Genomic DNA, 14471 nt, shown 5'->3' on the forward strand with positions numbered 1-14471 from the left:
TTTGTGTATAATTTTCTATTTTGTTGTAATTATTATCTTTATTTTTGGGCTAACTTGTGGCACGAGTTTGGTTGTTTTCTAGTGTATGCAGGGAAACATCCGTACAAGGAGGACTGCGTCATCTGAACCACTCCTTGTGGATCCTGAGATTGAGAAAGCAGCTAGAAGGAACAATAGTGACACTAGGAAACGAAAAGCTCTAGCAGCACAAGCCGCTCTTGAATCCTCAACTTCTTTCAACAATCAAGTCATAGAATCGTTTGATTCTTCTTCTATGAACGGGATGGCTGGCGTAGGACCACCTCCAAGGAGAACCATAGGGGACTCAATAACCTACACAAGCCCGAGGAATTTCTCAAGCATTGTGAGACCCACTATGAGTGACAAGCTGGCAGAAATGAAGCCTGCTCTACTCCAGCTCATCAGTTCAAACCAATTTTCTGGCCTGGACAATGAAGACCCTCATGCTCATTTGGTCACTTTTTATGAGCTATGTGGTACTATGGGTGTACAAGGGGAGGATGAAGAAGCATTGTACATGAGACTCTTCCCATTTTCTCTGAATGGCAAAGCAAAGGCTTGGCTCCAGTCACAGCCTAATCAAAGTCTTATTAGCTGGGAGGATGTGGAATACAAATTTCTAGCACGCTTCTTTCCTCCATCAAAGAGCACAGAGGTGAAGGCTGCCATTGCTACCTTCGTACAAGGAGTAGATGAACCACTTTGTGAAACCTGGGAAAGATTTAAATCCTTACTGAGAAAGTGTCCCAGCCATGGATTCAGTCTAGAAATGCAAGTGCAAACTTTTTGTAATGGTTTGCAACCTCATACTAAGATGATACTAGACGCATCTTTTGGTGGTTCAATACTATTTAAAACTGCTGATGAAGCCATTGTGGTGATTGAAAATATGGCTTCCACTGACATGCGAAGCCAACATGGGAGAAATCCAGCACAGAGGAGAGGAGTGTATGAACTGAGTGCCCAGGATGCTTTACTTGCACAGAATAAGCTTCTGGCTCAACAAATGGAACTCTTAACTCAACATATGGCCAAACTACCTCAGCAGTTACAAGCAATGCAAGCTCAACCTCAACCACATCATCAAGTAATGAGATGTGATTTCTTTGGAGATAACCACCCCAACGGCCATTGTCAAAGTCCTAGTACGTCCCAACCTGAAGAAGTCAATTATATGGGAAATCAAGGACGACAACACTTCTTCAACAATCATTTCCCTAATCCTTCCAATCAAGGGTGGAGACAAAATCAAGAAGCTTCTAGCAGTAAAAATCCGTATCAACCTGCACAGCATTATCAACCTCAAAATGATCGGACTTCAAAGCTAGAAGATACCTTGCAAATGTTCATACAACAGTCCATCCAAAACCAGAAAAATACTTATGCATCTATAAAGAATCCGGAAGTGCAAGTTGGTCAATTGGCTAAGCAATTAGCAAACCAACAGGGTGGACAATTTACTGCAAATACGCAAGTCAACCCCAAGGAAGAATGTAATGTAATATTCACAAGAAGTGGGAAAGAGGTTGGAAGAAAAGAAGAAGAAAAAGAAAAGCCAGAAGAAAAAGAACAAGAAAAGAATGAAGAGGAAGATCAAGAAATAATTGAAGAAGAGATTGTTGAAGGTGGAGAAGAGAATAAAAAAGTTGAAAAAGAGAAAAACCAAAAAGAGAAAGAAATAGTGAAACACCTCCCTTACCCAAAAACCCCATCTACTAAAGGGAAGGAGAAACAGTTGGCTAGGTTCAAGCAAATATTCGATCAACTTGAGATCACCATGCCATTGACTGAAGCACTGCAACAAATTCCTGCTTATGCGAAGTATATGAAGCAAATCCTCAACAAGAAGAAATATTTAGATGAGGAAACAATTGAAGTACAGGGAAATTGCAGTGCCATCATGCAGAAGACTCTTCCTCCAAAATTTAAAGATCCAGGGAGTTTCACCATTCCATGCACTATTGGAAACCAGGAGATAGGTAGAGCTCTCGTTGACTTGGGGGCTAGTATCAATATGATACCCCTATCTATGCTTAAGAAGATTGGTGGTCTTGAAGTCAAGCCTACGAGAATGATGCTGCAGCTGGCGGATAGATCCATCAAGTATCCCTATGGTGTTGTGGAAGATGTGGTGGTCAAAATAGATAAACTCCAATTCCCGGTGGATTTTGTAGTTATGGACATGGAGGAATCTGCAGATATACCACTCATCCTTGGAAGACCTTTCATGAAGACATCCAAGGTTGTCATTCATGTGGAAGAAGGAACAGTGAAATTGAAAGACCAAGATGAGGAGGTGACTTTCAACGTCTTTGGGGTTGAGCAGCAAAATCATGAAAAAGAGACTAGTCTTGAAGCTACAGATGAACTTCTATCAATTACTAGTCTAACAGAGCAAGCTGCCAAGTTGGTAAAGAGGAGCCTTAGTTGTTTATCTCCAAGAGTAAAGGGAGAAGAAGAAGAAAAGGAAGAGGAACTAGTTCACCAAAATCCTGTGATGGCAAGCGATGAGCCCAAACCTGGCAAACCAGTGAGATTCAAGAATAGGTTATGGGTCATCAAGAACATCAAGATAAATGGAGTACTTGAGATTGAGGCTCCATATTCTAGGAGAGTCAAGTTGGTGACTAGGAAATTACTGAAAGGATGTTGGTGTCATGACAAGAAGAAGCATTCCAACATCAAGAATCAAACATGAGCTAAATGGTGTCAAGCTAATGACGTTAAACAAGCGCTTACTGGGAGGCAACCCAGCTTTCTAACCTTTTCTTTTGTGTGTTTTTCAATTTTTAAGTGTGATTGATTGTGTGATTGTATGTTGTAATGTGTGGTGTGATTTAATTGTTTTTGAAGCATGTTTGTGTGAGGAACAACCACGGTGATTTGTAGAGTTGATTGTTAAATATGTGAAGGCTATAGTGAATTGATGTGAATAGGAGATGTGAAACTGTTTTGGCTATTTTCTGGGCTGTTTTTACATGATTTCAAATTACCTTACTCAAGCCAAAAGCCAAAAATGTTGCCTAACTTGTGGAATTTTAAAGTTTTGAAAGAATGACTTCAATTTGCAACTTGATTGCTCAAATTCAATTCCTTAGGTTTTGAACAAGTTTGTTTAATGATAATATGAGATTCTGGAGCATCTCAAGTGATTTGAAGTTCAAATTCTCAAAAACCCGAGTTAGGTAGCTTAAAAACCAGTTTCTGCATAATTCTGCAGAAACTCACGCCCGGCGCCTCCTGCACTGGGCGGCGCCTGGCACCAGCTTGCACACTCTGACCATCACTTCTCAGATTCAGCATCTGGCTGGGTCACGATCCCACGCCCGGCGCCGCATGACCTAACAGGCGCCCGGCGCGACTTCTGCAGCAGATTTTTTCACTTAAGTCTGAGTGCACAGTGGGCTTGGCCCATCAAATTCTTTTCACCCCACACTCACCCTAACACTCCTCTCAGTTCAGAAAATCCTCACACACACTATCACTCCTTCTAATTCTTCTCCACTTCACGGCCTCATCTATTTCTTCACTCTCCACCACCACACTCACTCCATTATCATAAATCTTCAACCTCCACACCTAATTGCTGCTGCCTCCATTGCTCATCATTCCTAACCACTCTCGGGCCATCTCAATCCAAGCACTCTCCAAATTCAAAAGTCTCAAAATCTAGCTAATCATCTTCTCTGCATATCAAGTAGGTTGTTCACTCTTTACTATGGCCATAATTTTCACAATGCCTGATCTTGGTTGTTTAGCATTTAGAAGCTTTGATTTTGACCTAGGGTAGTTTAATTTCAGTTCAATTAGAGTGTTATATGTGATAGCTGCTGGTTAGGACTCAACTTCTTGCTTTCATAGACAGATTCGAACACACACACACAATCACAGTGGCTGGAATGCAGAATCTGGGTTTGCCCCAATTCTGCATGTCGCGCCAGGCGCCTGCTGGCTGATGCGACGCCGGGCGCGACTCCCTCTGCCCAAGTTTGGAACTTTGTTGTGGTGTGTTCTGCAGCTTTTGTATGTTGTTTAAATGTTGTTTTTGATGAATTTTTGACTGAGCTGTGATTATATCTGAGTTTGACCTATATTAAAGTAGCAAAAGTGTGTTGATTCATGGAGTTTTGCTTGTGCCTTGGCTATTGATGATTTGTTTTCACTAAGTTATGCATCATTACATCATCTAAACTTAATCTCATACACTCAAACTGAGCCAGCAGCTGAGAGGCCAAAAAGCTAGAATCTGCATAAAATGCTGTCACGCCCGGCGCCTACTGACTTGTGCGGCGCCCGGCGTGACCACCCCTGACAGCAACCAGAATTTTTGTTGTTTTGCTGCTTTGGCTTCATTTCTTCACTGATCAGGGCTTTTCTTTGATATGTTTTGACTGTGTGGTTTGTGTGCATACCATTGAAAGCATTTGGTACATCATGATGTAAGCTAATGATGAATTTACTCATGAATCTAAACACATTTATCCTCTTGAACTCTACCTTATTTTGCAGCTATGGCTTCTTCATCTGGGTTTAAGCGAACCAAGACTACTGCTGGTCTTAGGGAAAACAAGAGGAAGGAGAAGATATATTCTGCTATCTTCTTAACCCCAGAACATAAGAAGCACTTCTCCAATGTTCAGAGCAGAAAACTCTTAATGGAGAGAAAAATAACCCTCCTCCCTCAAGATGTGCCAGAATTCTCCAATGAGATTTTGGAGAGGCAATGGAGCTCCTTATGCACGTACCCAGAGCCCGCCAATATTGCAGTTGTCCAGGAGTTTTATGCCAATGCTAAATCCTTCTCTCCGGACTCAGAACCTTTCTGGAGCTATGTGCATGGTCAGCGGATATCATTTAGTGCTGACGCTATTAATGAGTTCCTAAACACAGAGTGGGAAGATGATGATGAGCTATGCGGGTACGCCGAGCTGATGGCGACTGAGTTAGATCATGAAGAGATTGAACAGACCCTATGTATTGCAGGAGGATCATTTCAACGAAATAGGCAGCAGCAACCTCTTCATATCAAGAGAGTACACCTGCATTCTCTCAGCCGCCTATGGATGCCTCTGGTGCATTCCAACATTTCACCGTGCACGCATGTCTCTGACGTCACAGTTAACAGAGCGGTCCTCCTTTATGCCATTCTCACTGGACGCTCTGTGAACTTGGGGAAGCTAATCGCAAATGAGATACGCAACTGTGCGAATTCCACAAAAGCTCCCCTTGGACATCCCTCTCTTATCACCCATCTCTGCAAACAAGAAGGAGTGGACATCACTATTCCACCATTCGAGCATCCTAGGAGACCTATTGATATGGGGTATTATACCCAATTTTTTCTGGATGCAGATGATGGAGCTGCCAGTCCACCACCGAGATCGCCGAGGAGACATGCCAGACAGCGACCTATTCCCCGACGTCCTCCGCCACCACCATCACCTCCAGCTGATCCTTCACAGATGACAGACTTGAGCCTTGCATTGATTAATGCAAAGTTGGAGGCGGTAAATCGGATTGGCCAGGCGCATGCAGAGATGATGAGGCATGTTTATGCAGCATCCCATCCAGGTTTCATGACATCGGATCAATACAACGCCTTCGTTGCTTGGCCTGGGGACCAGTCCTTTCCTGCTGGGGAGGTAGACCTCAGGCTGGCACTGCTGCTATGGATGAGGATGACGATGACGACGAGGAGGAGGATGATGACGATGACGAGGTAGACGAGGACGAGGACTCAGACTGACTGATGGCCATCACAGCAAGAGTCGATTTTTCTTTATTTTTTCTTTTGTTTTCAGTCGTTATTTTACTTTTAGGTACTTTAAATTATTGAACATAAACATCTTTTATGCATTTGGTTTGATAGTATGAGTTGATGTGTGAAAATCTGGTTGTTATGCTTTCTGTATGTGATTGAACGCGTGGAAATAGCTTATTTGATTGAGCATTGATTGTTGATGTGTTCACTGAGTTATGCTAATGCTTGGGGAGTCGATTGCAGTCAAAATTCATGACATTGTGTTTAACAGAGTATGGAATCTTAATTAACAGGGTGAGATTTAGTGCCTCATAATTTTTTGTTGTGTGATTGCTATCATGCTAGATCACAATTGACTTTGCCTGAGTTTCTAAGATTTGAACTATCTACTTGCTTGTTGAATTTGATCAAGGCATTCTTTTCTCACCTTACATATACATTAGCCATTCAACCACAAATGTAAAAAGATCTTTCCTCTTTGTACCTTAAGCTTATTGAAAATTCCCTGAAATTTTCTACCTTGAGCTGAATAGAACATGCATCTGCATTACAGGAGAATAGTCCAAGTTTGGGGGGAAAATATGGTGTATTGAGAAAAAGACAAAGATGGAAAAGTAAGAAAAAGAGAATAAGAAAAGAGCTTAATGAAAAACAGTTGGGTATAAGTTTGAAATTGGTAATAGTACATGAGGAGCAAAAAGAGAAGTTTATATGCATGAAGTGAATTACTTAATCTCTCAGCTCAAGATCCTTTGAATTCCAGAAAAACCATGATTCTTTCTTAGCCCAATCACAATACAAGCCAAACAAAGTCCTTGTGTTATCAACTTGCTTGTGATGTGTTTGATTTGATTGAAACGAAAGGCAAAGTTAAATTGTGTGATATTATGACTGCAGAGTGAGCTTTTTACACCCTTATACACCAGTGCATTAGAGTGAAACACTTTCCAGGTGAGGATTGATTCCATACATCAAGTGAAACACTCTGTCATGTTTGTTGATCTCTTTTGCACCCTTTGCATTGTGACCATAATTGTTGATAGGTGAACACCTCTGTTGTGCTTGATTGATGACAGCTGTATATATCCATTATGTTCTTTCTATTAGATGCTAACGCAGGATTTTCACTTCTTGAACTTAAAGGATATCTCAAATTTGAAACCAATGCATTTGAATGATTGTATTCTAGAATAGTTTACCATTTGCTTGAGGACAAGCAAGGTTCTAAGTTTGGGGAAGTTGATAATGGCCAATTTTACTTCAATATCCAGCATCAAATTGATGGAAATTGTCAACTCTTCCTTTACTTTTAGTCTTGTTTAACTCAATTTCTGTTGTTTGTAAGTGATTACATTGTAAGTTGTAAATAGCCCATTTGATGGCTAATCTCCATTCAAAGAAGCTGGAGAAGCTACTCACAAAAAGAACAATGCCAAAACCCAAGAAAAGAGAGAAGAGGAGCTGAAAAGATGAAGATCCAAGGCTGCTGCAGAGAGTCACGCCGGGCGCCTGGTGACCGAGGCGGCGCCGGGCGTGACGAGCCTGACCGAGAGCGCGCCTGGCGCCTGTCTGTCGGGCCGCCGGGCGCCACTTTTGCTGATGTGGCAGAAACAGCTTATTTAGTTCTGGAACGCGAAGGGGTTTGCATCTTTGGCAGCCCAGACGCGATTTCTACACCTTGGAGCAGCTGGAGGCGATCTTGGAGCTGTGGAAACACTTCTCCTTCCACCTTGGGTCTTCTCCCTTCTTCCATTTCATCAATTTGTAAGATCAAGTTCTCCATGACAATGGAGAGCTAGTTTCATTATTGTTGGGGATTGATGTAATCACGGATCTTTTGTGCTAATTACAGTTGAATTGATTGATTATATGTCTATTCCATTGATTTCTAGTGTTTAATTCCTTCTCTTAAAGCTTGTGATGTTGTGTTCCACCATTGCATGATTCTAGGGTTTGCTTGATATTGGGAAATGTTGTGTAAATCTGAAATTGGATTAAATACCTAAGGGAAATTGTATCTAGGGATAGAACTTGGACCTTTGGTTGTCTTAAATCTCAACTCTTAAAGCGGATGAACTTGTTAAAGTTTCTAAGGAATTAGAGTTTAAGAAGTAAGTCTAGGCTCTTTCTACCAAGGGATTGGGTTGGAGTAATTTAGTTTATTGACATTGGATAATTAATGGAAAGAAAGTGAATTGTATGCGCAAAAGTGAAGTAGATGAGATCATACCCCCAATAATACCATTTCATACCATTTCTAATCACTCGTATTTCTAGCGTTTAAGTTATCAAAGATCAACTTTTATCATTCTTGCATTATCTTTACTTTAATCGTATTAAAACCACAAAAATATGGAATCATTCTTTAGTCTAAATTAGTTAGAGATTATACGATTGTTTAGGACACGAGTCTCTTGGGAAACGATACCCGGTCTTACCGGTTTTATTACTTGAACGATTCGGTACGCTTGCCGAACCAACAACAAAGGGGTAAGCAGATCAAGTTCACTTTGAACTTGCGTCCTGCAATTTGGATCGGGCATCCGACATAGACTGAACTGGTCGTAACTGGTCCCGATGCTGGTGTAGAAACTACTAATTCACACCCTAGATCAAGCATCGGTAATCCGAGTCTTTCTAAACATGCTAGGGATATAAAGGAGTGTGTGGCTTCAGAGTCAAACAAAACATATACGCATTCTCCTAACAACATACAGGAGTGTAAGATTAATGTACCTGGCTTAGTAGCCTCTTCTGCAGACATTGCGAATACTCTTCCTGTTGCCCGGGGCTTTACTTCAGCAGAATCTTGTTGTTGTGGTTCTCCCACCTTCTTTTTCTTTGGACAAACATTAGCAAAGTGTCCCGGATCATTGCAGATGAAACATCTCTTCCCTTCAACTTTTTCCCCAATAAGTTTAGGGCAGTCACGTCTGAAATGTGCCCCTCCACACTCAAAACACTTCACCGTTCCCCGATATGATAATTGTGGTTTTTCATAAGGTTTTTTGTTGAACTTCATTGAAGATTCTCCCTTTGCAAGTCTGGAAACTCTACTTGGATCAAACTCCAACAATTCTATCATTCTGGCTTTCTCTACCAATGCTGGAAACTCTTGTATTTCCAATGGCATAAGTACCTTCTTCAGTTCATGCCTTAGTCCTCCCTCGAATTTTCGACATCTCCATTCCTCTGTGATATTCTGAGTATAAAACCTCGAGAGATAATTAAATTTTACTACGTACTCTTGTACTGATAACCTCCTTTGTTGTAAGGTCAGAAACTCCGCCTCCCTTGCAAATTTTGCACTGTTTGGAAAATATTTTTCCAAGAACCTTATCTTAAAGTTCTCCCAATTCACAGCCTCACCACGAACTGTCATCAACTGTTGCATACTTTCCCACCAATATTCAGCTTCACCCACCAAAAGAAATGATGCATAAGTTAATTTTTGTTCTTCTGAGCAAGTTATTACCCGAAAAATCTTCTCATTCTGCCTTAGCCAAGAGTCAGCCTCATCAGGAGTAGCCTCCCCATTAAATTTAGTTGGATCATGCCTTAAGAAGTCATTCAAGCTAGAATGATTTTGAGGTACTTGATCAACTTGTTGTTGCTGCATCTTTGTCGAGTTTAAATGATTTCTTCAAAAAGATAACAATACAATTTAGCATATGATAATCAATTTCCTCCAATAGTCATTTTCATCATAACAATTAATAGTTTTACTAAGAATAATAATTTCACTCCCCATAGTCCCAAAATACTTTCGAAAACCATTGCTCTGATACCATAATGTAACACCCAAATATTTTAAAGGGTATTACTGATAGTAGAGACTAAATTAATTTGATATCTCATATAAACAATCAAACTTTATTTCAATTACTCCAAAGTACAATACCAAACTTACAAACTTTAAACAATATAGTCTTCATCATTGAAATTTCAACTTATAAGTTTTACACAACATAATCTTCCCAATACAAATTTATTCTTTTTACAAAAATCCCTGAAAGTTTTTCCCAGCATCTCTCTCATCTCTAAGCTTTTTCAACCGCATCTGCAACATTATCTAATCACATATAACATGAGTTATATGATCATAGAACAAACAAATAAGGGTAAGCCAACCATATCATATCAATCATTAAAATTGTAATAAGAATAGTTCAAACATGTATTTCTTCAATTACTAAAATATCATTACACCGATGTCATTAATTCATCATTATCAAAATCAACTTCCTCAATTTCATAAACCTTACAATTTTACCATGCTTACTCACGAAGCCTTATGGTCAGACCGCTCTCTGCCTGCTTCCTTAAGCCTCACCTGTATACTATGTATTACTCTCTGAAGCCTTATGGTCAGACCTCTCTCTGCCTGCTTCTATAAAACTTATGAACCACATATTTATGTCAAAGCCTTATGGTCAGACCACTTGCTGCCTGCTTTCATAAACCTCAGGTGTTACTTTGCTCATATCAAGCTCCCATGGTATAAACCGAACATACTACTTCCCGTAGGAAACATCATTTCATAAACAATGATTTCTTATATCTACTCCAACATTTCATCAAATCAACATTTCATACCCTCTTATCCACTCCAACATTTCATCAAATCAACAATTCATAACATCTTCTCCGCATAACTCAATCATGTTCATTCTCTAATCATAATTTGACAATAACCTATTTTGGTGTCAATAAATTAAACATATTGTCAGATATCATACTTCATATTATAAACTCATTTTGACCATACCGAGTATAACTCAACATATTTTCACCAAACAAAGATCATGAATCAACCAAAATATATCAACATATCTTAGGAACTACATATTAAAGTCTGGGCTCAATGTAATGATAAATAAAATATATATGAAATTTTTACCATGATAATATTATGCATCTACAATCAACTTGTTTTATTTTATTTTCATCCTAGTAGAGATTTTTCTTTACCCCAATTGGTCACCGGAGAGGACCCAGATGTTTGAACGCATCAAACTCACCTTCGACGCCAGCACATATGACTAGTCACAACTGACTGGACCAGGCCAGGGCTGCTCTATGATCAGGGATGTGCCAACTCAGGTTTTTAAGGTTCCTCTATCCTACCAACAAAGGGAGGCCTTCAATAATTAACAATTTATTTATTTAATTTATCTGCCTTGTTTTCTTATGCTCTAAATCTTAAAATGCCTAATTTTACTTCCTCTCACAACAACCTCAAACACTGTATATATATTTAATACCCATATACAAGCTATTACAGAATCCTTATTCCAAACCTTCCAATAAGATTAATTTCAGCCAACAAACTCATTCAATAAATTCATCACAATAAACATCCATAATAGAATTCATACAAGATAATTATAAACAATTAACAATAATAAAACATTACTATAAATGGTCATAGAAGAATACAATATTTGACAATCATAAAAATAATCTTAATATAAAAATTCATGGGGAAACAAGAAGTTGAATCTGGCAAAGCCGGTTAGACAACTTCTAATCCATCCATCAATACAATATAATTAAATAACAAGAACAATACATGTCTGGGGAAATAAGAAGTTGAATCTGGCAGAGCCGGTTAGACAACTTCTAATCCTTCCAAAAATGCAATAAAATAAATAAGCAAAGAAATAAATAGTTTGGGGAAACAAGAAGTTGAATCTGGCAGAGCCGGTTAGACAACTTCTAATCCTTCCAAAAATGTAATAAAATAAATACGGAAGGAAATAAAAAGTTTGGGTAATCAAGAAATTGAATCTGGCAGAGCCGGTTAGACAATTTCTAATCCTTCCAAAAAACAATAAAAATAAATAAGGAAAACAATAAAATGTTTGGGGAAACAAGAAATTGAATCTGGCAGAGCCGGTTAGACAATTTCTAATCCTTCCAAAATACAAAAATAAACCACTAATAACATACAATTGGCATAACATAATCAACATCATATTTTACAACTATCACACTTGGATATTAACACAAAACATACTCTTATTTAAAATTCAAAATCATACAGAAACAAAATACTCCATATTCAAGATTTAAAATCAGACAAAAGAAAAATTATAGCATATTCAAGACTCAAGATAATACAAAAGGAAATACTCAAAGTTAGCTTCCCTTACCTCTATTTCAGACTTAGTTTCCCATTCTCAAACCGTTCTCCGGAAACTTTCAGAATTTCCCCTCTTTAACTATAATTTCCTCCAACTCTCTTCTCTCACAATTTCTCTAGAATTTTGGTGCAAATTTTCAGCCTCCCCCCCTTGGCTATTTATAGCCAAAAAAATTTACTATTCATTTTTTACTATTCATTTTTACTATTCACTTTTACTATTCATTTTAACTATTCAAAAATTATTTTTTATTCATCATTCTTATCTCTGAATGATTAATTCTACGTGGAGTGTTCTCTTCCACAATTTATTTTAATATTTTTTTTAACTATTCACTATTTACTATTTACTATTTACTATTCACTTTTCTTAAAAAAATTCCTAAATAAGTTATCAAAAATTTACTATAACTTTATATCCAAAAATTTACATTTTTCTATCCATTAAAATTATTATTACTAATAAAATATTAAAATTTACAATTATAAATATATTTTTTTTTATCTTACATTTTAACTTACAAATATTTTCAAGGATCTTACAGTGCTCTTCTTCCTCTTTTTCACGTTTCACTTCTTCCTCTCATTCTTTAATTGTGGTCTCAGAGTGTGATGGACTTTCATTAGCTGGTGTGTTTAGTGAGAGATTGCAAGTGGTGGTAGAAGCAATTGATCAATCGTGCCAAGATCGGTGTGTGGTGGTGGTGTGGTGGTGCTTGAAAGATCCGTCGTGAAGTTGCGTAATAAATCTGTTTTTCCTTAAACGGATGTTGATATCCGTTCGCTTAAAGTTACATGTTTATTTTTCAGTTTATTTTTATTAGTTTATTTTTTATATTAATTTTGGAGATATTTTAATAATGTAATTTATATGTTTTGATGTATTATTTTTGAATATGTTTTTTATGTATTTTAATAATGTATTTTTGAAGATCTTTATTGTTATTAGTTTATATTTATATTTTTTTTGTATTTTACGGTTATATATAATTAGTTTTTTTTTAATGTTTTTGTATAATATATATTTTTTATATTTGGCTTTTGTATTCTTTAACAATTTTATAATTATATAAAAAGTTATTTATTAGTTTAATTATATGAAATATATAATTTTATTATATTAATATTTTTGTAATTAAAACAAATGGATGTGGTGGAGTTTAGAGGGTGAGAATCTGAAAAGAGAGAGAAGGAAAGTTGGGAGGTGGGCTGAGTGGAAAGTAAAAATGGGTAGAAAAATAAGGTTTGAGTTTAAAGTAAATAAATAAGGTTAAAAGTAAAAAATATTATTTTTGTAATTAAATTTTTTTTGTAGATGATTGGGGTGGTGGAAGGAGAAGTGGTGGTGGTGGTGGAAGTAACAACACCCATTATATTATTATAATGTAGTGTAAAGTGAAAAAGTGAGTAATTTTAAGAGAAAAAATGTGAGTGTCAAATAGTATTTTTCTAAATATATATTGATACAATCAGAGTTGTTTTTCATTTTAAAGATAATGTGTTTATTTATGATATAATATATATATATATATATATATATATATATATATTGGAACTGTTAATTAAATTACAAACACGTCAATTAATTAATTCACGCACGATCGATAATAAAATTGTCTATGTATAAAACCTTAAAAAATTAATTCTAGATGTGCATTTTAAAATAATTTTATTACCATAATTTTTAAATTCTTTTACCTGTGAATTTGTACATATACATTTGAATTATTTAAAATTTAAATCTTAAGAAATTTTACTAATTATTTATCCATGACTTAATCTCTTGGGGATTTTTGTAAAGTGAAAATCTAATCTCGTATGACTTGTTACAAGTAGAAAAATAAGAGACACGAGTAGAACTTTCCATAACGTGGTTTGAAAAATACACGAAAAATTGAGTTTGTTAAATTAGTTTTATGATAATTCCATTTACGTAGGTTTCAAACAATTTGTTCCGTTCATATCAGTAATGGGAAGTCATCCCACGACACCTTACTCTAACCCTCACTTTTGAAAGTCTTTCAAAGAATTTGATACGACTAAAATAAGTTTCTGCAACGAAAACGTTTATATTTTTTTTATTGAAAGCTCTCACGTCGACTAGAACAAGAAACAAGACTAATTTATAATTTATAATATATATAAATGAGGTATAAATCTTATTTTACAAACAGACCAATTTTATAAAATTAAATTAAATTTAAAATTCACTTCTAATATTAATTATAGAAGAAAAGATCGACGAGTTATCAATCACAACAATATCTAATAAAATAAATTCGTTTTTTTTTAATTCTATTAGCTATTGACACAAAACATGGACAGTGATAGGTTATTTTAAAAATTATATAATATCTTACGAAAATCAGTTGTCATACAAAGAAAATCCACACTTCATGATTTTTATTTTTTTTAAGGAATTAACATTGTTACGTAACAAAAAAAATTAATTCATGATTATATGTACACAATTTAAAAGTGCAAGCTTAAATTCATAAAATAAAGTCAGCTTATAAAAGCTTGTTTAATTGAATTTTCTGTTAA

The sequence above is a fragment of the Vigna angularis genome, chromosome 7, assembly GCF_016808095.1.
Source record: "Vigna angularis cultivar LongXiaoDou No.4 chromosome 7, ASM1680809v1, whole genome shotgun sequence".
Lineage (NCBI taxonomy): Eukaryota > Viridiplantae > Streptophyta > Magnoliopsida > Fabales > Fabaceae > Vigna > Vigna angularis.